Source organism: Aethalodelphis obliquidens, unplaced genomic scaffold (assembly GCF_003676395.1).
Source record: "Aethalodelphis obliquidens isolate GAN/ISIS:26980383/991018 unplaced genomic scaffold, ASM367639v1 scaffold2, whole genome shotgun sequence".
NCBI lineage: Eukaryota > Metazoa > Chordata > Mammalia > Artiodactyla > Delphinidae > Aethalodelphis > Aethalodelphis obliquidens.
Window position 1 is genome coordinate 59976243 of NW_020837946.1, and position 27148 is coordinate 60003390.

General features: G+C 46.1%; 1 long non-coding RNA gene across 1 annotated transcript in view; it reads right to left on the reverse strand.

Annotated features, from left to right (window-relative positions):
* The window catches only part of LOC113631661 (uncharacterized), a 196094-nt gene that overhangs the window by 89823 nt on the left and 79123 nt on the right, over positions 1-27148 (reverse strand). Inside the window, exon 3 of the long non-coding RNA XR_003437482.1 lies at positions 3963-4188. This is a non-coding gene — a long non-coding RNA (uncharacterized LOC113631661). The remainder of the gene's footprint in view (positions 1-3962; positions 4189-27148) is intronic.

The window sequence follows — 27148 nt, forward strand, 5'->3', positions numbered from 1 at the left end:
GTCCAGCTCAGCCCTCCATGTCTTTACATAACTGAGTAGCTCCCCAACGAATTCACAACAACCAGGAAGATGTCAGACCAGCCCTGGGATTAACCGGACCATGGCACCCATGACGCACCCGCCGTCTTGTGTGCCTACACCCAGCATCATTCCCATCACTGTGTGAAGAGGCCCCTGAAACAGGCACAGCCCACAGCGGCCAACAGGCACTTCCAGTACCAACTGCTCTCACTGCTGCCACCATCCAGGTTGAACTTAAAGAGAGAAGTAATGCTGGGCCTGGAGTTGCGAGCTGTGGCCACAGCTTCCCTTTATTACCAAGCCACAGGAAAGGCCGCCCAGGAACGCGCCTACCTGCCCCAGGCACATTTCTCTGGCAGTATCCAAATCACTGCCTGTCTTAGAAGCCTGTGGGGGAGGTGACTCGTGTGTGTGTGTGTGTGTGTGTGTGTGTGTGTGTGCGCGCGCGCGCGCGACTCAGGGATTTGTCATAAATGCCCCATGAGTCACCCACATCCTGACCAACACACTGTGGAGACAACTTCAGGATGCACAAAAGCACAGGAAAAGAGCCTCTTGGCGCGGAGCAGGTTACGTGTTTTCGGGAAACTGGTTACTTTTAATATAAATACACACACACACAGCCCCCAAGCTAAAACTCAACACATTTAGTGTCTCTTCGTTGAGATAATTCTGTCCACAGCCGTTTCTTTTACTGTGGCAAAATATACGTTACATAAAACTTCCCATTCTAGCCATTTTTAAGCATACAGTTCAGTGGCATTACGTGCATTCACAGTGTTGTACAACCACCATCTCCAGAACTTCTTCATCTCCCCGAAGTGAACCTCTGTACTCCGTAGACAATAACTCTCCACTCTCTCCTCCCACCCAGCTCTGGTATCCACCAATTTACTTTCTGCCTCTAGGAATCTGACTACACTATCTGCACATAATGGTTTTTTTTTTTTTTTTGCTGTACGCGGGCCTCTCACTGTTGTGGCCTCTCCCGTTGCGGAGCACAGGCTCCGGACGCGCAGGCTCAGCGGCCATGGCTCACGGGCGCAGCCGCTCCGCGGCATGTGGGATCTTCCCAGACCGGGGCACGAACCCGTGTCCCCTGCATCGGCAGGCGGACTCTCAACCACTGCGCCACCAGGGAAGCCCTGCCCATAATGTTTTACTTCATGAATCATTTATCACTTCATTGTTATCATTTTTAATGGAAAAAATGGGTAATGCTCTGGCTTCTTGACGTCTATTTCTTTTAAGGATTCCTAAATATAAATAGAAATGATTCTCTTGAGTTCCTATTCAAATTGGCTAGCAGAGGATGGAGAGATGGAGAAGCAGGGACGACCGGAGTTGGGGGAAGGGGGGTCCAACTGAGCAAAGAAGTGAGCTTCAGAGCACCAAACCCAACACATTCTGGTTGCTCATACAAAGAGACACCAAAATGCCACAATTAAGTGCTTTCCCCAGGTGGGCAGCAGTGGCTCTGAAAGGCAGCCAGCATGTGAGACACTTCAGTGCGTGAGCCGCACAGGGCTCCCTACCTTAGCAGTTTTTCTGGGAAACCCATAAAAGAAAAGCAGAGCAAGCAATGAGCATCGATGTCTTTGACCCACACAGTTAAATGGTTGTTAATAACTCTGTTTCACAATGCATCTGCAGACCAGCTCTGGCTCTGCACACCTCTGCAGGAAGGCGGAGGCCATGCCCAAGAGGACCGCAGCTGCTTCCACTCGCTGTCCCAGGGGAACCTCACAAAGCACACTTCTTGCCCCTGGTCACTGGTTTCAGGGCTGGTGTGGACAGCCCCCCAGTACATAGGCTTGGGAGAATCAGAAACAGGTTCACTTCCAAGAAGTCCTGTGGAAGGTTTAGTCTAAGCAACGGTTCCTAGCCTGGGGTCTAGAAACACCCCACCCCACCGCCACCATGACCCAAAGAAGAAAGTCGAGAATCTCGGGATTTGTGAATATTTCCCACTCAGACCATAAACCAACCCCAAAGAATGTTGTAAGGAATACAAAGACTTACGCAAAGTGTAATCCCTTCCTTCAAGAAGCTCACCTCTGGTTAGGAGACTCAGAGCCTCCATGGAGGTGAGACTGCCTACTGGATGCCTTCCTCCCCGGAGGAAGGCGCTAACAGAGCTGGGTGCCTCTGGAAGAAAGGTTTCTGGAGGAAGTTGAGACCTGGGACTCTCAGAGGCCAGTTCTTTAAAGAGATGTGGTCGTTTTGGTGTACAGTCACGTCTGTTTTTTAAGTTTCTGATCTTTGATCTCTTCGAAACAGGACTTGACCATGGGCTGCCCAGACCCTGACGTGCTGGTCAGTGAGAGGAGACCCACCCTCCTCCAACCTATCCCTGAGGGGGACCGAGGTAGCCCAGCACTGCCAACTTCTAGAGGACCAGAGGCACCATCAGAGACCTTGCCTGCTGATTCACTTCCACACCTTGTTGAGCTCCTCCCACAGAACAATCCGCAGCTCACACCGAATCCCCCCACCCCAGCATCCTAAAGCAGCTACAGGGGAAATTAATGGTTTCCCCCAGAGGCTTTTATTTATACAAATGTAAACCCCCTAGAAATACTCTCCCAGATGTGTAGACCTCTTCTTGCTGTTGTTTTTCTCCTGTTGCTTAGAATGAAAGAATGAGGATGACACAAAAATAAACCCCTTTAGTACTACAGAAGAGTGAGAGTTCGGTGGCAAATTGCAGACAGTGATTAAGTGAATACAGGCATGGTATTAGGACACACACCGCAGCCTGTCACCTTTTCAAAATTAAACATGATCACGTCCCACACACGCTTACATCAGCCCCCTCCATAAAACGCTTGAATGGCTCCCCACTGCTCTTAGGACAAAGGCAAAGTTCCTCAGTGGAGCATACAGGGCTTGCCTGTCTGTCCCTGGTGCCTCTCTAGCCTCATCTCACATCCTTCTCTCTCCGCCCCACAGGCACGCTGCCCCCGCTTCAGTGCTGCAGGTGGATTGCGCTCCCTCTAGCCTGAGAACTTTTATGCGTGCTGTTCCTGCCTAGAATACCGTTCCTGCTCAGCCCTTCATCGAGTTGAAGCCCTAGCATTCTCTAGACCTCAACACAAACTTCGCTTGCTCAGAGCAACAGTCCCTGAGCCTCGCGTCTCCCCGTTATTCTCTCTCTAGCCCTGCCATTACACCCCTTTTCCTCATGTGCTAAATGAGACTATCACTTCTCCTGTCACTTTCAGATTTCCTGTGAATACTAAGGGAGAAATAGTATAGGATGGCAGATACAGAATAGATGTATCTATCCAACTTTCTAGTGTGCCTTCCCATACCACTGAGCCTGCAAGGCTAAAACCTAGTTTCCAGACTCCCTTGAAGCGATGTCTTTGCAAAGGACTTGAATTTACAAAGTTAAGAAGGCATGCGGTATGCATTCTGCTAGCACAGATCACAAGTGGAGCTGGAGCCAATATTTCTGATCTCCAAATTACAATGAATTATATTCTTAGAGCCAACATTTCTGGGACTGGCTTCCTAATTGTGGCAGAAGTAGATGCTCTCTGGGTAGGCCAGTTCTGGGATCCAGCTCTGGGAGACACTCATGGAAAGCCAGCCCGAAGCCTGCAACTCGTAAGCGCCTGATGATCTATATTAACGCCCTTTCTGCTTAAACTTCTAAAGTGGTTGCTGTCACCTGCACTGACAGTGATATATATGTCATATATATGACAGTGAACATATATGATATATATGTTCAGTGATATATATGAGAAAGAGCTTCTGGAACTGTAAACTTCTATGGAAATGTGAGCTACGGTTACTCATCACGGTGCAGAGCTGCCATCTGGAAAGGGGCCATGGGAATAGCCATCAGTCACGGAATGTGCGGTTTCAGGATGACTCACACTCTTGGAACAGTCTCCCCAGTGCCAACAGCCATTTTAAACCAGAATCCTCACCTGAAACATGGAGGTGTCTCTAAGTGTCATTTTGGGATCCAGCTTCTCTTCTGTAGTCTTGTTTTTCCCTATCTGGAAAACAGGAACAGTGTGGAGTTTGCAGCGTGCGGCACTTGGGGAGGGCTTGCTAGAGTTGATCATCTCCTAAAGCGTCTCCTGGAAGGGCTGACATTCCTGTATCAGAGTTGATCATCTCCTAAAGCGTAACCTGGAAGCGCTGACATTCCTGTATCAGGTGGAAAGCGCATGAGTCATTCTCAATGGCTCATACATACCTCCCTCACTTTGGCAAGTCTACCCTGCATCCGTGATGCTTGCTCACCCTGCAGTCATTCCCAACTCAGGGAGGGAGGGAGACAGAGGGCTGTGGGTACTGCTCACTCCCCTCTCATTTTCCACCACACGGGGCAGACCATCTCAGCGCCTGGCTGTGTGAGGCCTGGCTGAGGCTACTGGGTTGAGTCCCAACAGGATGACAGCATGGAGGTCTTGCTTCTTCAGCACATTGTTTTTCCAGCCATCTAAAAACTCTGGCTCAGCTACAGACAGCTCAGCTGGAATGCCCCGGGCGTGGCACTCATGAGCCTGAATGGAAAACCTTAAGTTCAGAGGGAGAGTGGGTGAAATTGAACAAACATCACCTAAAGCAGCCTTGGGGCCTCTGATTACTTCTCCATCTCATTTTACCACTCTTTAAAGGCTTATGGCGGTCACCTGCCAGGATGAAAGCACCTCAGCTCAAGGAGCTAGTGGGACAGAAGGGATAAGTGAGAGATTAAACACGCAGAGCACTGCAGATGTGACTCAAGAGAAGTGGCAGGGAGAGGGAGAGAAAGAATAAATCACCACCAGATAAAATTGTGCTCGTGGCTGGCCTAGATCAAAATGAACTTGGGGACTTCCCTGGTGGTCCAGTGGCTAAGACTCGACGCTCCCAATGCAGCGGGCTCGGGTTCCATCCCTGGTCAGGGAACTAGATCCCACACGCCGCATCTAAGAGTTCGCATGCTGCAATTAAAGATCCCACATGCGGCAACTAAGACCCGGAGCAGCCAGATAGATAGATAGATAGATTTTTTTAAAAAATAAAGTAAAATAAAGATGAACTTGCATCCCTTCTGGGTGGGAAGTGTCCCTTTTTGATGAACCAGGGAGTTCGTCTGTGCTCTGGGCGAGACCAGGTGCTCCGGGAGCAGTGTTTTGGGAGTCCCTCCTCAGACAAAGTTCAGGGCCCAGCTGCCCTTGGGGAGGGGGTAGCTGAGCTATCAAAATTCCCACATTCACCCCATTTTCAACTAGGGCAGTTCCAGCCATACTTGTTTCACATGTTGGACGTCTTAAATGGTTTCATTTGAAGAAAGAGATATGTGGGGTTTAAAAAAAGAGAGAGAGAGAGCTGGAAAGCCACTCATCTGAGGAAGAAGCACTAGGCTAGGAATCAGGAAGCCTGGTTCTACCACTAATTTTCTGGGCAACCTTAGCAAGTTATCTCAGCCCTCTGGGCTTTAGCTTCCTCACCTGGACACAGGAAAAATGCTGACTTCAAAAGTTGCTGGGCTTCCCTGGTGGCGCAGTGGTTAAGAATCTGCCTGCCATTGCAGGGGACACAGGTTCGAGCCCTGCTCCGGGAAGATCCCACGTGCCGCGGAGCAACCAAGCCCGTGCACCACAACTACTGAGCCCGCGTGCCACACTACTGAGCCCGTGTGCCACAACTACTGAAGCCCACATACCTAGAGCCCTTGCTCTGCAATGAGAAGCCACCACAATGAGAAGCCCACGCACCACAATGAAGAGTAGCCCCCGCTCGCCGCCAAGTAGAGAAAGTCAGTGTGCAGCAATGAAGACCCAACAAAGCCAAAAATAAATAAATAATTTTTTTAAGTAAATGAAATATTAAACATTAATTTAAAATGCTGGAAAAGTTTAGGTTTAGAAGGGTACATAAGCCACATTTAGGTTTGTTCTACAGAGCTCAAGCATGTTCAAGGGTTTTGCTTTATCCTGAAGTATTTCCCCAACCCTTGGGCTGTTTCTACACAAATGCCTCTTCACGGATGTCTGTCTCCATGGCAGCTGGCCGGTGCTGCCTGTTCTCTTTTTGTAGTTCTCTCTCTCTCTCTCTCTCTCTCTCTCACACACACACACACATGCACGCACACACATGCACACACACACACATACAGTAACATGATTGAAAAGAGGAACTTTTCTGAATTCTGGAGAACTTTGAGTGCTGTACCTTGAGAGAGTTCCTGAAAGCACCTTGTCAGGTTATTTCCCACTGCCAAGATGAAGGAAAGGAGGAGGCATTGGAAAAGAGAAACCATCACTCCAAATAGAATGGAAATGGAAGCACTGCAAAATAAATAGCTGAAAATATCACAAGTGTCATTCACAAAGACTATCTTTAGACAACATAATAATCCAGTACAACATTTATTCTGTCTGAGGGATTATTACAGCACAATTTTACCTTTCCATCTTCCATGGCGTAGTATGATTTCTTTAATAATCATTCTTTGTCTTTCCCAAGTTTTTGGGGTCAGACTAATCCAAATGATGACTTGGGGAGACTGAAGTGAGGGTTGTTGGCAGCCTGGAAAGCCACTCGAGGACTCTCACGTCTTCAGCGTCGCCACACAATTACAAATTACTGCTCTTTAAGTAGCCTTTTCCTTGGCATGACCTGGGATTATTTACTGTGCACTGTCTCAGGCCTGGGATATCGCTCCCTCTACCCTTCTCCCACGAAAGTCCTATTTCTTCCAGGAAGCCTTGCTTCACCACAGCAACTTACATGCTCCTTCTCTTTTTAAAATCCATATGGTGTAATTCAACAAGTGTTAATCACGTCCCTCTCCAAGGTGGAAAGAACAGAGAACTATTCAACCTAATTCACTGGGGGCGGGTGGTGGTAGGGGGTTACTCAAAGAATAAATAAGAGGTAAGGGAAGAGACAGGGATGTCACAGGATCTGATACTGAGCCATGGTACAGCCAGTTCTCATGGGAACTAAAGCTTCAGAGTGCCTTTAGAGACATTAGCAGCAGAAAATCTCAAGCTTCCTCTGCTGGTGCCCCACCAATAACAGAGCTGGTACCCTCACGTGTTTGCTTCTTTCTCCATCTCCACCAGCTGGCCTCCCCCTGCTCACTCATAGTTTTGCTGGCTTCAAGCTGCAGCAATTTATCCATGATTTGGCTGGCTAGGGTCCCAGAACTACCACTGAGCATCCTTTCACCTTTTTCCCCTTCTACCAACTGGCAACTTGTTTCAGTGTTTTGGACTTCAAATTCCCAAGTAAGAACACCTGATTTGCCCAGTTAAACTTTTGGAGCTAGACAAGTCATAGCCAGGCAACAGCTTGGTTCATCTTAGGTTAAATGGCCCCTCACTAGCTTGGAGATGCTTAGAGATTCTTCATGTAGAGGCCCAGCAGAGATTTTACGGGGGCTCTGAGATTATGTGTGACCTTTAACTTCTAAGGATGGTTATTTTTGGTAGCAGTTGTAGCCTAGTGTCTGCATGGGTCTTCTTCACTCTAAAACCACAGTGGGAAAAAGAGTGGAAACTTACCTAGAAGCCCCATTTGAAAGAAAGCCCATTTCTGGCAACTGGACAGGAGAAGACTTGTTCTAATACCATTTGGGTATAAGATATGACACACACTACACAACTTTTTGGAGTAGGCACAGGCTGATGAGGCCGGAAACTTACAGGAATGGGTTACACATAGATGACCAAGACTTCGCTCTTGATGTCATGGAGCCTGTATTACTCAGGGTTCTCCAGGGAGATAGAATGAATAGGATATATATATAGAGAGAGAGAGAGATAAGAGGAGGTTTATGATAGGAATTGGCTCACATGATTACAGAAGCCAAGAAGTCCCATGAACTGGCATCTGTAAGCTGGAGAACCAGGAAAGCTGTGGTGTAATTCAGTCCTGCCACAAAAGCTTGAGAACTAGGGGAGCCAATGGAATAAGTCCTAATCTGAGTCTGAAGGCCCAAGAAGCAGAAGTGCCAATGTCCAAGGGCAGGAGAAGATTGATGCCCCAGCTCAAGCAAAAAGCAGATTTGCCCTTTCTCTGCTTTTTTGTTCTATCCAGGCCTTCAATGGATTGGATGACGTCCAGCCACATTGGTGAGAGTGATCATCTCTACCAGTTTACTGATTCAAATGCTAATGCTAATCTCTTCTGGAAATACCCTTATAGACACATCTAAAAAAGTTATGTGGGCATCCCTTAGCCCAGTCAAGATGACACGTAAAATTAACCATCATAGAGCCCCATCTAGCAGAGAAGATGGACATGTAAAAAAATATGTTCCAAAACAGTACAAGGCATTGGGTAGCACAAAAGAAAGAATGGGTAATTCTCTAAGGGTAAGCTTCCTCGTTTAAGCAAAGTTGTGAATAACAAGTTTAACTGGTAGACAAGGAGGGCAAGACATCCCAGGCAGAGGGATCATCAAGGAGAAAGGTATGAAGAAGTGAAGTATAGGATGCTTCAGGTCAGAGCTGTTATAAAATACAAAGGGAGCAAAAGTAGGAATTAAGGCTGGAGAGAGGTATACAGGGATCAGATCATGGAGACCTTATGACTCAAAAAAGGACCAGTAGAGTTTTAAGGAGGAGAGAGGTATGAAAAGACTTTCCTTTTTGGAAAATTACTGTGCCAGAAATGTGGAGGACATGTTAAATTGAGGCGAGGTTAGAGGCAGGCAGATCAGTTATGATGCTATTAGACTTGAAGCCAGGCGTTGGCAGGGGAAATAAAGAGGAGAATGTGGATTTGCAAGGTCAAGAATGTAGAACAAGTTTAGGGTAGAGGGAGATAATGAATATAATTTGGTACATGTTGAGTTTAAGATGCATCAGGGCCACCCAGATAGATATTTCCAATATAAGTTTTTGGACAGACGGTCCTGAAGTTAAGGAGAGAGGTCAGATCTAGAGATAGAAATTTGGGAGTCTTGTGCATCGACATGGAGGGAAAAGCCATGGGCTTGGAGAAAATCAATGAGGATGGAAGGTAGGGAGCAGAGTAGAAGAAACAGGAGAATGGAATCCTGGCAGTAATGGCACAATTGATTACATGGTATCTTGTAACATCTTCTGAATATTTCTCTTCCCAACTTAATTAAATTATCCATGTTACCTTCTTCCTCTACTGTTACCCTCTCTCTTTTCAGCCTCCCCTACTTCCTTTCCCAGGCCACTGTGAACCTATTCAGTGTCTTTGTGCAAGTTACAACAGTACACATCCTCTGAGCACTTGGCTTGGCAAGCCAGCTTTGGGCAAATTAGGAAAAAAAGTACCATTCCTTTGGGCTAAGGCAGCCTCATGCCAATACAGAGCTCAATAAGTAGAGCCAAGATGGATTCACCACCTCAACCTGGACCTTCGTGCAACACACAAACTGCTCAACTTTACGCGGTAGCTCTGGCCCCCATCCAACAGGATCTACACAACAAGATTCCTAACAAGGCCCACAACAAGTACTTGTAGATGACTCTTCAATTTCCTTGTGATTTAAAGTATTTTAAAGCAGCATTTTATTTCTTCTCTTTGTACCACACTGTGCTGTGACAAATTTTGCTGATGACGGCTCTTCAAACCTGGCCCCCAGATCTTAAGAGTTGAGAAATAAAAACATCAAACCAATCTCTCTCACACACAGGCAGCTCTTGGTCCTTGTCCCTGATTCTCGTGAAGAAAGGTCACAGAATCCTCTCTTTCAAAGGATGGCAGCTCTGAGATGCCAGCAACTTCATACTCTGTGGCTTTAGCCTGGCCTGCTCCCAGCCACATGCCATGCCCAACCGATGTCTCTTTCAAGACTTTCTTCAAAGCAGCTTCCTTCCTCCTTTGTTCTCTGTCCTTTGGGGATAGCCTCTTTATGAAAAACTGATTAATAGCATTATTGAACACAGTTGAGAATTCTCTGTCCTTGAGATCCAACAGTCATCTTATCTTAACGGATTTATTCATGCTGCATATCGACGTGTAATGTGCCCGGTATAACCCTTCAGGCAAGGTCCATGCTTCTGCAAATGCTCCGCCATGTTTAAAATTATGGCGTAAATAATTACAGGATTCATTTCACTGATATTATTAATAATAAATTTCTGTGAATTACACTCTCAAATGCCTGGGGTGGTTTTGAATGAAAAAGAGATTAGAGGGGACTTCAAAGAAGATAGAATATTGGAATTAACAAACTTTGAAATTAGAAAAAAGAGAAAATTAGAAAAAAAGAGCAGAAAAATAAGACTTTTCAGCTGCATTGAAAGTGCCATTGAAGTTATCTGGACTCCAGTTAATTTTATCACATTGTCATCCTCACATCTGGCACAAATAAAAGAAACTCATCCATAATCCCACCAGCCATCAAATTAAATTACTCTTATTTTTCTGTTTTCTCCCTCCGATCTTTGCCACACGTATATAAAATGGGCTCATAGCTTTAGCTGCAGATCCTGGCTAATTTTACTAGATTTCAAACCCACCGATACGAAATGGAATTTAAATCAATAAGTATGAATTGAGCATTTACTACTATTTAAATCTCAGCCATGGGGAAGGCTACCAGACAGGTGCTGCCCTGTAGAGTTTAGAATCTCCTATATAGGTGTACCAGAGACAAAAGCAGGACAGACTAGGAGGCAGCTGCTAGGAGAGAACGCCAGCATTAGGAGTCAGGAGCTGTGGGTTCTGACTATTTCAACCAGCTATGAACTTGGGCAAGCCTACCTCTTGGTTGCCTCAGTTTCCTCATCTGTAAAATGAAGGGATTGAACTTGATCAATGGTTTTTAAACTCTGCTCCTCAAAAGGCTGCAAGAAGATGCTGGGTTATGAGGTGTGGTGCTATAGCACTGATCTCTGCCCACCTCCCTGCAATCAGAGCAGCTCCAGCTTTGTCTACTTTTTATGCCGATGCGTCTGACAACAAGACAGATCATGTGCGTTCAGGGCCGTCTCAGAAAAGCAAGGACTGGGACTTCCCGGGCGGCACAATGGTTAGGAATCCGAATGCAGGGGACACGGGTTCGAGCCCTGGTCCGGGAAGATCCCACATGCCGCAGAGCAACTAAGCCTGTGCGCCACAATTACTGAGCTTGTGCTCTAGAGCCCGTGAGCCACAACTACTGAGCCCGTGTGCCACAACTACAGAAGGCCACGCGCCTACAGCCCATACTCCACAACAAGAGAAGCCACCGCAATGAGAAGCCCACGCACCGCTCTCTGCAACTAGAGAAAGCCCGCATGCAGCAACGAAAACCCAACGCAGCCATAAATAAATAAATAAGCTGATCAATAATATGAAAGTGTTTTTTTAAAAAAAAAGAAATAAAATCAAAGACATAGGGTCACCCTGGTTATCAACAATACAGGCAGCCAGGGGGGTTCACAAAAGGGGGAGGTAAAGGAGGGCAGGTGCAGAATGGGAAAGGTGCATGGAGGAGCCAGGGCTTGGATGGACCTTGAGGGAAGGTGGTACACAGGGTCCCTGACCTACAACAGTTCAACCTACAATTTTTTGACTTTACAGTGGTGCAAAAGTTATGTGCATTCAGTAGAAACTGCACTTCAAATTCTGAATTTTGATCTTTTCCTGGGTTAGCAACGGGCGGTACAATACCCTCTCCTGATGCTGGGCAGTGGCAGCAAGATGCAGCTCCCAGTCAGCCATGTGATCACAGGGTAAACAACCAGTACACTGATGGCCATTCTGTACCCAACCATTCAATATAGTATTCAGTAAGTTACATGAGGTATTTAACACTTTATTATAAAATAGGCTTTGCGTTAGGTGATTTTGCCCAACTGTAGGCTAATGTAAGTGTTCTGAACATGTTTAAGATAGGCTAGGCTAGGCTATGATGCTCCATAGGTTAGGTGTATGAAATGCATTTTCAACTGACAATATTTCCAACTTACCATGGGTTTATCAAGATGTTACCCCATCAAAAGTCAAGGAAGATCTGTACTTGGAAAGACAGAGGGAAGAGGTAAATGAAGAGAGCATTTCAGGGAAAGCATAGTGCCCAGAAAACAGGATGCACTTGGGCTAGAGCTGGCCTGGGGAGCAGAGAAGGCTGTGGAGAAGGCTAAAAAGAAGGGCATGAGTGCCCTTCTTCACAAAGTGAAGGCAAGCATGTAAATACAAGTTTGACAAAGTAAGCTACAAGATCTCCTGAAGATTTCTGAGCAAGGGAACAACATGCTGAAATTGGTGATAAGGAAGATTAGTGTGTCAACTTTTCACAAAGCAAACACTTCTTGATGTTTATGAGGTGTCTGTAGGCACTGAGAATACAAAGCTGGAGAAGGCAGCGGCTGCCCTTGAGGAGCCTGGCAGCGGGGAATGCAAATGGGTTGAAACAGAGGAGAGCAAGAGTTGGGGCTGGATTATGGAAGAAAAATGGGGGCAGAGTAAAGGGGGAAGAAGCAAGAGATGAAAGACATTGCAAAGTAAAAATTAACACGACTTGGTGGCTCGCTGAATAAAGTAACTCAAGGAGAGGAATAAATAACAAAGGACCACACTTTTTAATCCTGGAGCTTGAGTGTAGCTTCCTCTTCCTCTTGGGGCCACAGGTAGACCACCTTTCCCAGCCTCCCTTGCGGTTGGGTATACCATGTAATTGAGCTCTGAGGAAAGATTGTGAACAGAAGTAATGTGTTCCCCATAAAGGTCTGGTCCATAAAAACTTCCCACATGTGTTTCTCCACTCTCCTTCCCATCCTCCCGATGAATGAAGAGGGCTCTGAGGCTGAAGAGGGGGTCAGATCAACAAGACTGAAGGAGGGCTACATGAAAGTCTGCCTGCCAAATAGGAACACCACCTGGGCTTCACATGGCTCACTGTGGCAAGCCACTGACATTCTGGAGTCATTTGTTACGGCAATTAACTTATCCTGAGACTGAAACAGTAATCGTGCCATTTTAACAACCAAGAGAAGAAGTTGATATGGGCTTAGAGGATGAGATAATAAATTCAGTGTTTCATTTAGGGTTGTTTTGCTTTGAGGTACTATAAAACCTGACCTAAACTAATTTAAAGCGGGGGGGGGGGGGGGAGTTATTGACAACAGGTACTATAAAACCTGACCTAAACTAATTTAAAGAGGGGGGGTAAGGAGTTATTGACAACACTTCCAACGTTCAGTTCTGTATAGCTCAGAAGGAAGCTTTTTCCACCAAGTTATGAGTTTCACTTTGATTGGCCCAATTTAAGTCATGTGCCCCACCTGAGAACCAATCATAAAAGCCCTGGTTGTTCCGAGTGGAGTGTCTCTGTACTGGGAGAACAGTCAACTCTACCCAGAGCAAGGGTGAGGATGATTCCCCAGAGGGAAAGCAGGGTACCACTACTACAGAAGGGGAAATGGACGTCCAATGTTAAAAAGCAGTAAAAGTGCTTCACTTTCTGTTTCAGACATGCCTAATTATTTGGAATATCCAAATGGAAAGGACTTTATAGAACAGAACTAGACATGCAGTTTAATCCAGGCTGTGTGAATAAGAGAGTTTCTTCCTTTTTCTGAATCCCTAAATCCGAGAAGACTGAAGGAAGAAGACAAAGAATTCCTTTTGGGGGTCCCATTTGATATGTGGCTTCACTGGTTCCATTGCCTGTCTTTTCTACTCAGTCTTTTTTTTTTCCTTATTTTTTCTGGGGGTGGGGTGTGCGTCAGGTTTTTGTTGCAGCACACGGGATCTTTGTTGAGGCACGCAGGATCTTTTCGTTATGGCGCGTGGTCTGCTGGGATTCTCTCTAGTTGCGGCGTGGGCTTCTCTCTAGTTGTGGTGCACAGGCTCCAGGGTGCGTGGGCTCTGTAGTTTGTGGCACGTGGGCTCTCTCGTTGAGGCGCGCAAGCTCAATAGTTGGTGGCACACAGGCTTAGCTGCCCCACGGCATGCGGGATCTTAGCTCTCCGACCAGGGATGGAACCCGCTTCCCCTACATTGGAAGGCGGATTATTTACCACTGGACCACCAGGGAAGTCCCTCTACTGAGTCTTTATGTGAGAAGTTTGGGAAGTAAGGAACGTATTTTTAGGGACACAGGTGAGGAACGCAAAAGAGATAATACATAATATTGAAGAGTATTTTGCAAAACTCACACTCCCATAGCCTTTTTAAAAATGCTGATTTTTAGACTCAATTGATGAGGGCGGCTGAGTTGGGCTGCACAACTCCAGGACCAGCTTTCATTGAGAAAGCTAACATGAAAACAGTGTCCCCTGGAGTTGTACAATATACCAGCACTGGATTCAGGAATTCTCTTTACATAACAAAAGTCTTTAGACGTAGAGAATCTGACTGACTATGGTCTGAACCTTGCTTCCACAGCTTGGAACATTCTAAAGCCTTCCCCATACTTTTATAAAATGCTTGATCTTACTTGAGACATTTACAGACTATATTCTACTTACTTACTTCCGGATCTTACTACGTCCTCTCGATATTTCATGCCCCCCAAATCCTCTCCTTCATGTGAGTCTGCCATCTTGGTTCTACCCTCTGTGGATCTCTATGAAAATTTTCCTAAGAACTTTACTTAAGATTTAAGGTTGTCACTGAGGAAGAATTACATCATATGCCAGACAGCAAATTAATAAAATCCCCATTTGATTTTTCTGTTCTCCCCACAAATCCCTCTTTATAAGCCCCTCTTTATTAACTCAAAACTCCACATTTATTTTGACCCTTTAGCATAAAGCTTTTCCTATATCTCTTCCTGCTCCAGTACTTCAGTATCTTCTATCTAGACTTTCTTCATACCAGAACCATGCCATCCTGATTACTGTAGCTTTAAAGTTTTGAAATTAAGTCATGTAAATCTTCCAACTTTGTTATTCTTTTCAATATTGTTTTGACTATTCTAGATCCCTTAGATTTTCATTTTCAGTTTGTCAGTTTCTACCCAAAAAAAAAAAAAAAAATCTGGAGAGAAATGACAAGATCATGTTTCCAATCCACGCACACAGTATATTTCTCTCCATTTACTTAGGTCTTTTAAAATTTCTCTCAGCAGTATTTTGTTATTTTCAATGCTCCATATTTTGCTAAATTTAACCCTAAATATTTCATTCTTTATGCTGTTATTTATGGTGCTTTTTAAATTTCAGTTGTAATTGTATATAGCTATCATATAGAAATACAGTTGATTTTTATATGTTGAGTTTGTATCCTGCAACCTTGCTAAATAGGACACAAAATGATACAGTAACTTTGGAAACAGTCTGGCAGTTTCTTACAGAGTGAAACATACACTGACAGTATGACTTAGAAGTTCCACTTTTAGGAAATGGAAACATGTCCTCACAAAGATGGGTATGCAAATGTTCATAACAGACAAAACTGGAAACAACCCAAACGCCCATCAACAGGTGCACAGATAAACAAATTGTGATATATCCCTACAAAAGAACACTACTCAATGATTAAAGGAACTAGCTAGTAATACATGCAGCAACATGGATGAATCTCATGGATGAATTTCAAACAGAGCAAAAGACAGCAGACAAAAGAATGAATATTATATGATTCCATTTATACGAAATTCTGGGAACTACAAGTTTAATATATAATGACAGAAAGTAGATCAGTGTTTGCCTAGACTAAGGATTAACAGGAGGAATACCTGGGAAGGGTCACGGAGGGGACATTTTGGAAAGATACAAAAGTTCTGTCTTGATAATGGTGGTGACTACAGTGCTGTTTAGTCAAAACTCACTAAATTGAGCATTAAAATGGATGCATCTGGGCTTCCCTGGTGGTGCAGTGGTTGAGAGTCCGCCTGCCGATGCAGGGGACACGGGTTCGTGCCCCGGTCTGGGAGGATCCCACATGCCGCAGAGCGGCTGGGCCCGTGAGCCATGGCCGCTGAGCCTGCGTGTCCGGAGCCTGTGCTCCAAAACGGGAGACGCCACAACAGTGAGAGGCCCGCGTACAGCAAAAAAAAAAAAAAAAAGAATGCATCTGTTGTAGGTACATTTTACCTCTTTACTGAGAAACTGAAACTGCTCAGGCTACTTTTTAGAAAGCAAGAAGTATGTATACACCAAGAAACAACTGAACTTCAAGAACATAGCACATAGGACAGAAAAGAGGGAAATTTTCCTAAACTTCACTAGATTGTTCACTAGATTGTTCACTAGATTGTTAGAACTTCACTAGATTCACTAGATTGTTAACCTCTACACACAGTGCTGACCAGTAGAACTCTCTGCCCTGTCCAGTACAGTAGCCACCAGGCATACATGGCTATTGAGCTCTTTAAATGGGGCCGGTACAAATGACGAACTGAATTTTACATTTTATTTAATTTTAATTAATTAAGATTTAAATTTTAATAGCCACCTGTGGCTAGTGGCACCATACTGGACAGAGCACCCAGGATAGGAAGGGTATTTCCTAAGTCTTGGTGTGCCTATTACCTCATCTTGGACCTGGTAGTAGCTGTTCACCGAAGGCAGAAAAAGGAAAAAATGAAATTAAATAGGATCCAAATAACCCAGTGTACACTGTAGCTGTGCCAAGTGGTGGACAGAACACCAGACTTGGTCCTTTGGTTCCTCTTCTGTTAAAACGGGGCTCTTACTCACTACAGACTCACACTGTCCTTATGAGGCTAAAATGAGAAATGCAAGTGCAAGTGGAAGGTACTGGATGCATTAGCAACGTAGTGGCAGCATCTGGCGCCACCAAGGGATTTTAAGCTGCAGGATCAAGAGGGTCATGGTCAGGCCTTCCCGGAGCCACAGGAAGAGACTCTGCATGTAGACCTTGGTTCCAGTCTAGCCTTGACATGCTAACACTGCAGTCTCCGAGGAGTGTAAACCACGGGCGCCTCATAAACCTTTCGATTTACATACACACGTGTCACCTTTCCTAGGGCCACTTTACCAGTTTTGACCGCTGCTTTGCAGGGGAGCACGCTCTACTTAAGAAATGATGATTGCGGCGGCGGCGGCCTGCAAGGATAAAAGAGGTGGAGCTCACTACCGGTAAATGAAAGAGAGCCCCACGGTGAATTACAGTCCCGCCGGAGGCAGAAACAGAACCTGGAATCCTCGTTTGCACCCTCCTTGGTTCAAATGGTGTCCCGCGATCTCCAGTAACTGCTCGCTCCTCCCTCCACGGCTGTCTTTTGTTTTTGAAAGGCCGAGACCGACAGTCAATTATTATCTGTGCATGCAGGTGTTGTTGAAGAGCCCAATTTGTGAACAATGGCCCTTCCCACGTTGTCCAAACACAACGATTGCTCCGCAGCTGTTATTTGCGGAACCTGTCACCGTTCGCCGCGCTGCCGCGGAGCCGCCAGCTGTCCCGGAGCGCGCTGCGCCCGGCGCCGCCCACCGCTGACAGCGCCCCCCGCCCTCCCCGCGCCGCCGCCCACCGCCGCCTTGCGCGGGATGCCCGGAAGCTCGACGCGCCGCCCTGCTCCACCCGCCCGGCAAAGCACGCCTGACAGCCTGGCCGTGGTCTCCGCCTTCCTCGGGCGGTCTGGCCCGGTTTCCAAAGCTCACTCCTCCGAACCCTCCCTTCCCATTCTGTATTCATTGGGGCAGAAAAACAGAATCCACGGACGGAGTTGTTAGGCCAGCCTGGTAGGACACGAGTTTAAAGAACAAATATTCATTTGGGTGTTTATTTTAAAGGTGTGACCCAAAATTCAGGTTCAGATCTCCTTGCCCTGTAACATCTGGACGAAATTGTCTTGAACCCACCAATTCTATAGTCGAGGAAGGTCCAGAGACTCCCCCAGAGTCCTGCTAGTTCCCATCGGGTCTGATGTCCTCTTACCGCCTGAATCTGCAGGAATCACGCCTGAATCAAGAATCTGCATTCTTGAGTTCCTCCACCTACCCTAAAGCGAAATGCAGCCCTTCCACTGGTTCCCAAAATAAATCTGCTGGCATGAAGCAGTTCCTGAGAGGTTTCACTGAAAACACAGAGGGGGTTTTCACAAGAAGAAGGGACACCTCTTGGAGGACACTCTCAGCCATTCCCCCCACCCCCTTCCCATGGTGACATCCCTTATGTTTCAACCCCCAGAGCTCCAAATTCCTCTCCCCCTATTATACACACAGCAACTCTCTGATCCCCAGGCCCTTCCCCCAAGCTTCACTACCCAGTTGCTACCAACGGCCTTCCATTGCCAGGGCTCCCTCTCCTTCGGGGAAGAAGCACTTTTCTTCCTGGTACAAAGACCTTCAGTTTCCAGTGGTGTCCTGCTGGCGTCAGCATGTCTGCTGGGCTGCCAGTTTCTCAAAAAGTTCACTGGCCTCCAGCACTCCGTTTTCTCATGTCAGGACAATTCACATAGAGTGGATGGCTAGCTACTCAAGGAGCAGGATTTCATAATAGTTTTCAGCCCCGAACTTCCAACAGTGATTTTAAAAACATCAATTGCTGAATCTTGTACGATGCAGAAGCCATGCTTGCTGGGCAATATATACTTAGATTGACATATTTTACAGTCTAAATTCAAACTGTCTAGCCTTTTCCAAATCCCTGACAGGTGACTTCAGTCTTCCTCAAGACTGTCCATGCATTTGTGTACACATTTCAAGATTACAGACACGAGCATATAGTATTTCTTAGATTATGATACTATAGATACCTTATAATAAAGAATATTTTGAGTGTGAACTGAATATATTTCCTAAATTTCTTCGGACACCAATTTCTAAGACCTGTGCCATTCTCAAGCATGGAGCTATAAAATAAACTGAATAGTCCCAGATCTCTTCTTAACCCCATTTTATGCTAATGGTAATGCACTCTAAAATGACCAGTCATGTCCTTTACAGAGTAACATTAAGGCTACCTTCCTAATTTGTAGTTAAATTTTTTAAATGTATGTTAAAAGCATAAAATACTCTATAATTCCTTCTCCCTTCACTTTTACCCAAGAGACAGAGATCAATCAAAAAGAATATTTTTTAATCCTGATCTTAGATGACATACCCCGGTTTGTTTTGGAATATTATTAAGGGCCTGAAGGAAAAAGAAATTTTTTGAAAGAAAGTTGAAATCAGCTTCCCAGAGAGAACATTAAGATTCAAGAAATTTCCATTTCAAAGGACTCTAGAATTATGTCCACTGCCCTTGAATTCCGTGACACCGAGGCAGCAAGGCAAATTCACACAGGAGAGGGAATGGGACTATCCTGAACGCAAGGCAAAACTCATCTGATTCAAAGTGGTCCTGTCCTCAGCGGTGGCATGTGGTTGCTTCAAACAGCAACAAGCCTGTGCCTGCACCAACGTTCCAGGCTGGTGCCCACACACTGTCTCCAAGGCAGAGTTAGATGTCACAGCCACCCGGGGAGGAGAGCAGTTCTGTGCGTGTTAACAAGCTCTGTGGAAGAAGGCAATCCACTTGGCTCAGTACCACGTTAGACTGGGGAAATACGAACTGGACTCTGGACAAATATTTATCTTCGAGGGACCTCCGAGAGACCTCTGGGGGAGGAAAATAAATCTCTACACATGTTTACTCATACTGATTTCCAACAGCCCATCTAAATACAAGTGCAGCATTTCATTAAACAGACTTCTTCAATGGCCACTGAGCTGGGTAAATACATTATAAATAAAGGCACAGATCCCCTTTTCAGGGCAGATGGAGGTGTAATGTTTGAGTACATGATCCCTGTATCCCAAACCAATCCCTTCTCTGGAGGCCCAGGAAGCAAGGAGTTTGCTGAAGGATTTCATTTTCTTTTTCGATAGAGTCGTTTATGGAGGGACTTCCATTTGAAGGAGAATATGCTCATTTTCACAGTTTTGGAAAAACAGAAATTTAAAAGAAGGAAAAAAGACCATTGTGAAGGCTGCTCACCCTTGATCTATCCAAGGAAAGTGCTAGGATTTGTAAGCTCAAGAAGTTCATTGAACATGATTTTAAAAATGACTTGCACAGTGTCTGTTTCCTCATCTGGCTGGAACGACAAAGCTAATGTTGGACTCCAAGTTTGAGTACAAGAAGGAAAAGTGCATGACCTCAGAGCACCTTCCCACAGCAAGGCCCCAGGTGTTGCTTGAGAAAGCACGTGCTTTTGGACAAGGCTCCAGCATGTACATACACACACACACACTCCTTCCACACAATGGCTTGGTGTAAAGAAAGCAGGGAAATCCCTCTCCAGGCTACAGATTCGCCCATGTTATTAGTCACCCTACCCTTCTCCTCCCAACTCTCCCTGGCAGCTGGGCCGGGCAATGACTCAGGAAGGCAGGCGGTGGGGAGAAGCTAGTTCACCACCATGGCTTAAGAAAAACTACTGAGGCCTTTTCAAGTATAATTAACTCATAAACTTACTAGTCATCTGGAAAGGGAAGAAGGAGGCCAATGAGGGGTACAGGTGTGTGTTTGGGGCAAGGTGGGAGATGAAAGACATTTGGACAATAGTTGGAGGAAAAGTGATAGCTCCTATTTTTGTGAAGATGGTTCATGTAAACAAGCAAATGACATTCTGATAACCTATGCACACTTCTCCATGAGCCATTCTGCTGTGGGGAGTTCTTCCGAGTTCAGCAAAGCCCCCGACATCACTGATGAAACCAAGTCCCATCAGCACCACATATTACCTACTGGGGGAAGATGCAAGCAGCCCTGCGGAGTATAACAGGATCTCAGGAAGGGAGAGCTGAGAGAGGTAGCATGAAACTCAGACCCGAGCCAAAGTGAGAGCTGAGTACCAAGACACACCACAGTCAGATGGAGGAAAAACAGTGCCAAACTACAGTGTCTTCAGGACTGAAAGAATTTCTGTTGAACATGGTGGATCCTTTCTCGGAGTATGATATCTGATTTGGCCATCTTGAGAGAGAACACCAAAGGAAACCCAACCTAGACACAACTGATTGTGTTTGGGGGTAGCACTGGATCTGCTCTTTTTTCTTTGTGCATACAGCAAAATGTCTCTGCCCTCCGTCTTCACTACTCAGAGAGAAGGGCAATAGCTTGCTCTCTGCTAACCCCACAATGATCACATCATAGATGTTTACCACCCTGACCCTTGCCTGTCCCTCCCTGTCATAGCTGGCTGCTCACACCAGCCATGATGACATGATTGTAGCTCCAAAAGTGGAACATTAGGGAGGATAACACCCTAAGATTCTCAACATTCAATTACACGCTCCCCAGCCCTGATATTCCAGACTGCAGCACTCCCATCAGCATGATTTGCAACTGATTTATGAAGCAAACCCCACTGTTTCTGGCTCTTATTCAGCCCCAAATACAAAGGAATGAGTAAAAGCTGTTTTCTCCGCAGCAGTATCTTACCTCCTTGGCAGGTGGAGAGGATGATGTATGGAATAGCTGGCATCTCCTCCTCCTTGGAAAGGGATTCAGCACACACAGTCCTGTCAGCCAACACACCAGCCAGCTGACTCTCCGGGGGCCGCGGAAGGCCAAGCGGCAAGGCTGGCCCCAGCTGCCAGTTCCAGGAGAATAAGCCACTGAGTTCGTTCTGCCCTCTCCTGGAGCCCAAATCCCCAGGCAGCCTCAGCCTCCATAGCCCACGGTAAGGTCTACGCTCCACATTCCAAAAATCCTCTCCCATCGTTATGTGTAACAAGTACATTAAAATGTCACTGGAACTCTCTCTTAAGGCCCTTTCTAAAAGCCTGTCTGTCCCACTAAAGCGTCCCTTTAATATACCCATGTTTCCTCTATAGAACACATACATTCACACCTTCTGATAGGCACATAGCTATCAACAGGCTATCAATAGAGAAGCTTTCCTCCACATGCTGAAACTTTCGAATGTCTTCTGTGTTGTTTTCCTCGTGTTCTTACAGAGTCAGTGCTCCAAGAACTCAGGAGCCCCCTGTGCACGGAGAGGCTGCTCGCACGCGGCCTCTCAGGCACATCTCACTGTCTGGCCCAGTAGTGGCCCCTGAGGTCTTTACACAGGGGCCTGGGGCTGCAGTCTGACTGGGGGAACGGGGACTCGTCTAAAGCTGGCTCTGTGCAGCAAGTACACTGTTTACTTAGATTTAATGTTGACGTGCCGAAGTTTAGAGTTGGAGCTCGCGAAATCACGAGGAGCCCGAAAACCCCACCTCCACCTTGGAGCTGCAGGCTTCATAGCCCAAGTGCAGCCATTGATTACGGTGCCAAGATACCCCAGAGTCCTTCTAGAAGTGGCTTCAGAGGCCAGCCGACCAGCTTTCTGCTGTCCAGAAGGAGGCATGTAAAACAGCCCATTTCCCTAGCATGTGGCAAGGTTGAAGTGAGAAGATCATTCTGACAAACATGGTGGCATGGGGTACACAGAACTCCTGTGTGGTTGAGGCAATAAGCACTGCCATTAATTTAGCGTTTACCAAATAATACGCACTATCTAAAAAGCCTTGACTATACTATCTCATTTAACACTCACCGCAGGCTTGTGGGGTAAATATCACTACCCACCCCATTTTAGAGACGAGGAAACTGAGCCCCAGTCCCAAGATCCAACGACGAGCAAGCAGGGGTCCCACGCTTTGAACCCAGTTCTGTCTGACTATAAATTTCCCTTGCTGCTACAGCCTGCCATATCTCCCAGTTACATTATCTTCACCCTGGATTTCTGATTTCCCTCCCTGTTATCAGCCCTCACAACAACAACCAGATAGTTGGGTGCCACCCCTCAGCAAGAAGCGCGAGAGTCGAGAGTCGTTTCCCAGGTTAGGAATGTAGGATAAACAGCTCACGGCACCAGCAGGTGGTGCGGCACCAGGCCATCAGAGGACGGCCAAAGCCAGTGGAGGCTGTCCTCTGAGGAGAGGTGGGTCTGAGAAGGGGATATTTTCATTACCCAGTGAGGAAAGGATGCAGAGGTACTTTTTTAATCAGGGGATCCGCTCGCTCCTTTCTGGTTCCAAACAGCTTCCTGCTACGTAGCAGACTCGTTGGGGAGGGAACTCCTTGGTGTCACTTTGTCATCACAACCCACCAGGAAATGACCCCACTATCTTCCTGGCATTTGCGACTTCACTCCAGCTCAGGTGTTTTTTAGTGTATGTCCCATGCAGTATTTGCGCATACTCATTCTAAAAAATTATTTGTTGCTTATCTGAAATTCAAATTTAACCAGGGTCTTGTATTTTACCTGTATTTCACACAGGCTCCCAATACAGCGCTACTCTCTTCAAAAAAATAAGCGTGCTAATGAAGGTCAGGAAGTGTCACACAGATGGTGATTGGGACCTAACCAAGCCAGCTTGGCCCTGAATTAAGACCCAGAGAATCCTTAGTGCACCCACCCCCAGAGCCCTCCCCTGGAGCTTCATGAGAGTATCTTCCGACCAGGAAAGGCCTAAGTTAAGCAGTAGGATCCCTAAATACCCCAGGAAAGGTAGATGAGTCAACAGTACATCGATCTCTGTGGGTGCAAATACACAGTTCCTTTCTCCTCAGTTCCTGTTCAGGGTAAGTGTCCAGGTAACATTCTCCTCTGCTAGCGACAGGGAAACCCCTTCCCTCTCCCATGCTAGCATATTTTTCACAAAGCAGCTAAGATCTCCCCAGCTGAAACTCCTCTTTCACAAAGATTTGCTTGGAGGAGCAGATGGGAAGAATGGCAGTTACGTAGCAAAAAAAAATTACACTGGATGCCACAGCAAGTTCCCACTCGTAGCCGCCAGCTCTGTCCAATGTTTTCATTTTTCAAGCGCAAGCATGTTGTTGAAATCTAGATGCCATTTCAAAACAAGATTCCGAAAGAACAGCAAGGGGGTTTCACTGGCACGGTATTCTCTCCCTTCTTTCCTGCTCTCCAGCGAAACAAATGTCAGTGTTTCCACATCACCTTCTACAGAAAGCCTGTTCTGTTCTCCCTGAGAAATCCAAAGCCCAGCCAGCCAGGAGAGCAGCCTCCCCAAGTTCCTGCTGTAGTCCTGAAATTCTGTTTTCTGTGTGGCCTCTCGCACCTGGTTCTTATCACTAAGTCATCCGGGCCACACACCCACAAAAGACGGCGCCTGATTTGGCAAGAGCTTAGGACCAACAGCCTGAACCCGGCTTCCTCTGGACAAGCCCAATCCCCTCCCCCGTCCCCAGGCTACCCACACCTGGGACAGGCAGTCCCTTCCAGTTTCCTAACAGCCTGTTTCAGTGTGTCTGAGCTACAGGCCTGGGGGAAGATCTGGGTGACCTGTGACCTTGGCTAACCCTAGAGCAGTTTTCAGTTACTCTTCTCTGGGTCTAGGACCAGTGATTCCTGTCGGGGGTGGGGAGCCCGCCCCTCAAGAGGAGCCTAATGATACTGTCCAGCAGGATGTTTTATTCAAAAAAGCAAAATTAATAGTATGCCATTTTATATTGGAAAATTATTTATTATTTTTGCAACACAAACTACAGAAAAGAAAGTGCAAACATTTACAGAAATAAATCTTTCACATTTTGTAGTAAGAATAATAGCTAATATTTGAGAGCAGCCTAACCCCAGGCATTATGCAGAGTATTTTAAATGCATCATTTGGTTGATTCCCCAGCCATCCCATGAGACAGTACTATCATCAGCCCCTCAGCCCCTCGGCCAAGTAGGGAGACAGAGGCACGTCCCAGCGAGGGCCAGGGCTGCAACTTAGATCCCAGCATCTCACCAGAGTAAACCCTCACCATCACTCCACATCATATCCGAGGACCAGATCATGTTTAGCCATCGCCTCAGATATCACTGGCTTTCTCTCCTGCCACAGAGACCCGAGACTACACTGAGAATCAGGAAAAACAACTATAAAATCAGTTATAGGGACTTCCCTGGTGGTCCAGTGGTAAAGAATCCACCTTACAATGCAGGGGATGTGGGATCGATCCCTGATCAGGGAATTAAGATCCCACATGCTGCAGGGTAACTAAGCCTGCGCACCACAACTACTGAGTTCGCGGGCCTCAACTGAAGAGCCTGCGTGCCGCAAACTACAGAGCCCATGTGCTCTGGAGCCCGCGTGCCACAACTAGAGAGAGAAAACCCGCATGCCACGACTAGAGAGAAGTTCAGGCACCGCAACGAAGAGCCTGCGCGTTGCAATGAAAGATCCCGCACGCCTCAGCGAAGATCCCACGTGCTGCAACTAAGACCCGATGCAGCCCAAAATAAAATAATATAAAAATAAATAATAAATAAATCTTTTTAAAAAATCAGTTATTACTTTGCCATTTCCAACAGCCTAGTGGACTGTACACATGCTACAGAGTGTCAGCAGGACAAAACTAATAAAATCATATGTAGACTTGGCTCTTTCCTGTTAAATTCTTGCCAAGGAAGAAAATCTTCAGGGAAGTCCAGGAAAAAATCAAGTTTGGCTGAATATCTTCAGGCACTGAAAGAAATCAGTATGTCACAGCATTTGATTAGTGCCTTGAACACAGCAGGTACTAAAGCCATGTTATTCTGTTGAAATTGGGACAACTTTATAGGAAGGATTACTTCTCTCTCCCTATCCCCCACCTTAAGATGAACCTTAAAATGTCATTCATTCACTAGACAGGCATTAATTGAGTTCTGCCATGACGAGGCATCACTGGGCATGGTGATAACCCAAGATGAAGCAGGTGCCATTCCTGTAATTGAGAGCATTATAATTTGGGGAATTATATACTTTTTGGGGAAAGCTATACACTTTTTAAAGACAAATGCATGTGTATTCGTTTTCTATTGCTGTGTTAACAAATTACCAAAAGCTGATTCTCTCACAGTTTTGTAGGTTAGAAGTCCAGGCACAGAGCGGCTGGGATCTCTGTTCAGATCTCACTGGGCTGAAATCAAGGTGGGCTGAGTTTCTCATCTGGGGCTCAGGGTCCTCTTCCAAGCTCATTCAAGTGTGGGCAGAATTCTTTTCCTTGCAGTTATAAGACTGAATTTCCCATCTCCTCCATGACTATCAGCCAGGCTGCTCTTAGCTCCTAAAGGCCACCTCCCTCCCTTGCCACGTGGCCTCCACCTTCAAGCCAGCAATGGCGTGTAGAATCCTTTTGCTTTGAAACTCTGACTTTCTCCTCTGGAACCAGCCACAGAAAACTCTCTGCTTTTAAAGGGCCCACTGGATTAGGTCAAGTCCAATAGGCTAATCTCCCTTTTGTCATATCACGTAGCATAACCATGGTATCTCGTCATATTCACAGGTTCTGCCCACATTCAAGGAGAGGAGATGAGATAAGTGTGCGGGTCACTGGGGGTCATCCTAGAATTCTGCGTGCCACAATATGCATGTAAAAATATTGTGTTTTCAACCATTGTCAGCAGTGGTTCCCCCAAACCCTTGGTGTCATCAGAACACGGGGGGAAGCAAGGATGTTTAATATCATATAGTAGTCAAAGAATAACTGTCCTGGATGAAATACCCAAAGGACGCTCACTGAGAAACACTAAACTAAATGAAACAGAAAGAGCCTTAAAATTTGATGGAATGTCAGAGCCCTTCTTTGAGTAACAAAAGGTCCATTAAAGACTGATATGACTCCTCTTTTATACTGGTAGATTCCTCCCCACCAGGTGAAGATAGAAACTAAATGGATAGAAACTGTGCTATGCCACGTAATGATGGAAGCCCAGTAGCTTCCCGAAACAGGACTAGGCTCCTACCTAAGGAGAAAATATTTCTTTTCTTAATGTGATTTCTGACTTAATCATTCACCACCCTCTTCCTGTCTGTTCTTGGAAGATGCTCAAATTTAACAGGTCAACCAATGCAGTGATCAAGCTGACTACTGTTCTCAATGGTGGCTATACTAAGGGAAAACTTGATCTTGAGTTTCATCCCTCTGGTTTAGCACACTGTTGTGGAAACCAGGGGACAGAGGAAGGTTATCCTGAGAATGAGGGTCTTTCCTCTGGAAGGAGAGAAATTTGGGGAGCAGAGGGCAGGGGAGTAAGGTCCTTCCCACCTGGAGGTTGTCAAGCATTTGAGCAGGGTTCTGAAGGATCAGAAGCTTTGCATTTTTGAGATAAGGCAGGAGAAGCTCAGCAATGAGGAGAAGGAGAGTACGGCAGTGAAAGGGCAGTGAAACGAGAGCAGGTTACTTCTTTGGAAGGAGGAAGCTAAAGTATGTTTGGAGGCTGAGAAGGACTCAGTGGAAAAGAATAGAATGAAGACCAGACTAATGATACAATCGAAAAAGGAACCTGCAAGGTTTCAGAAAAGTCGGTGGGGGCGGT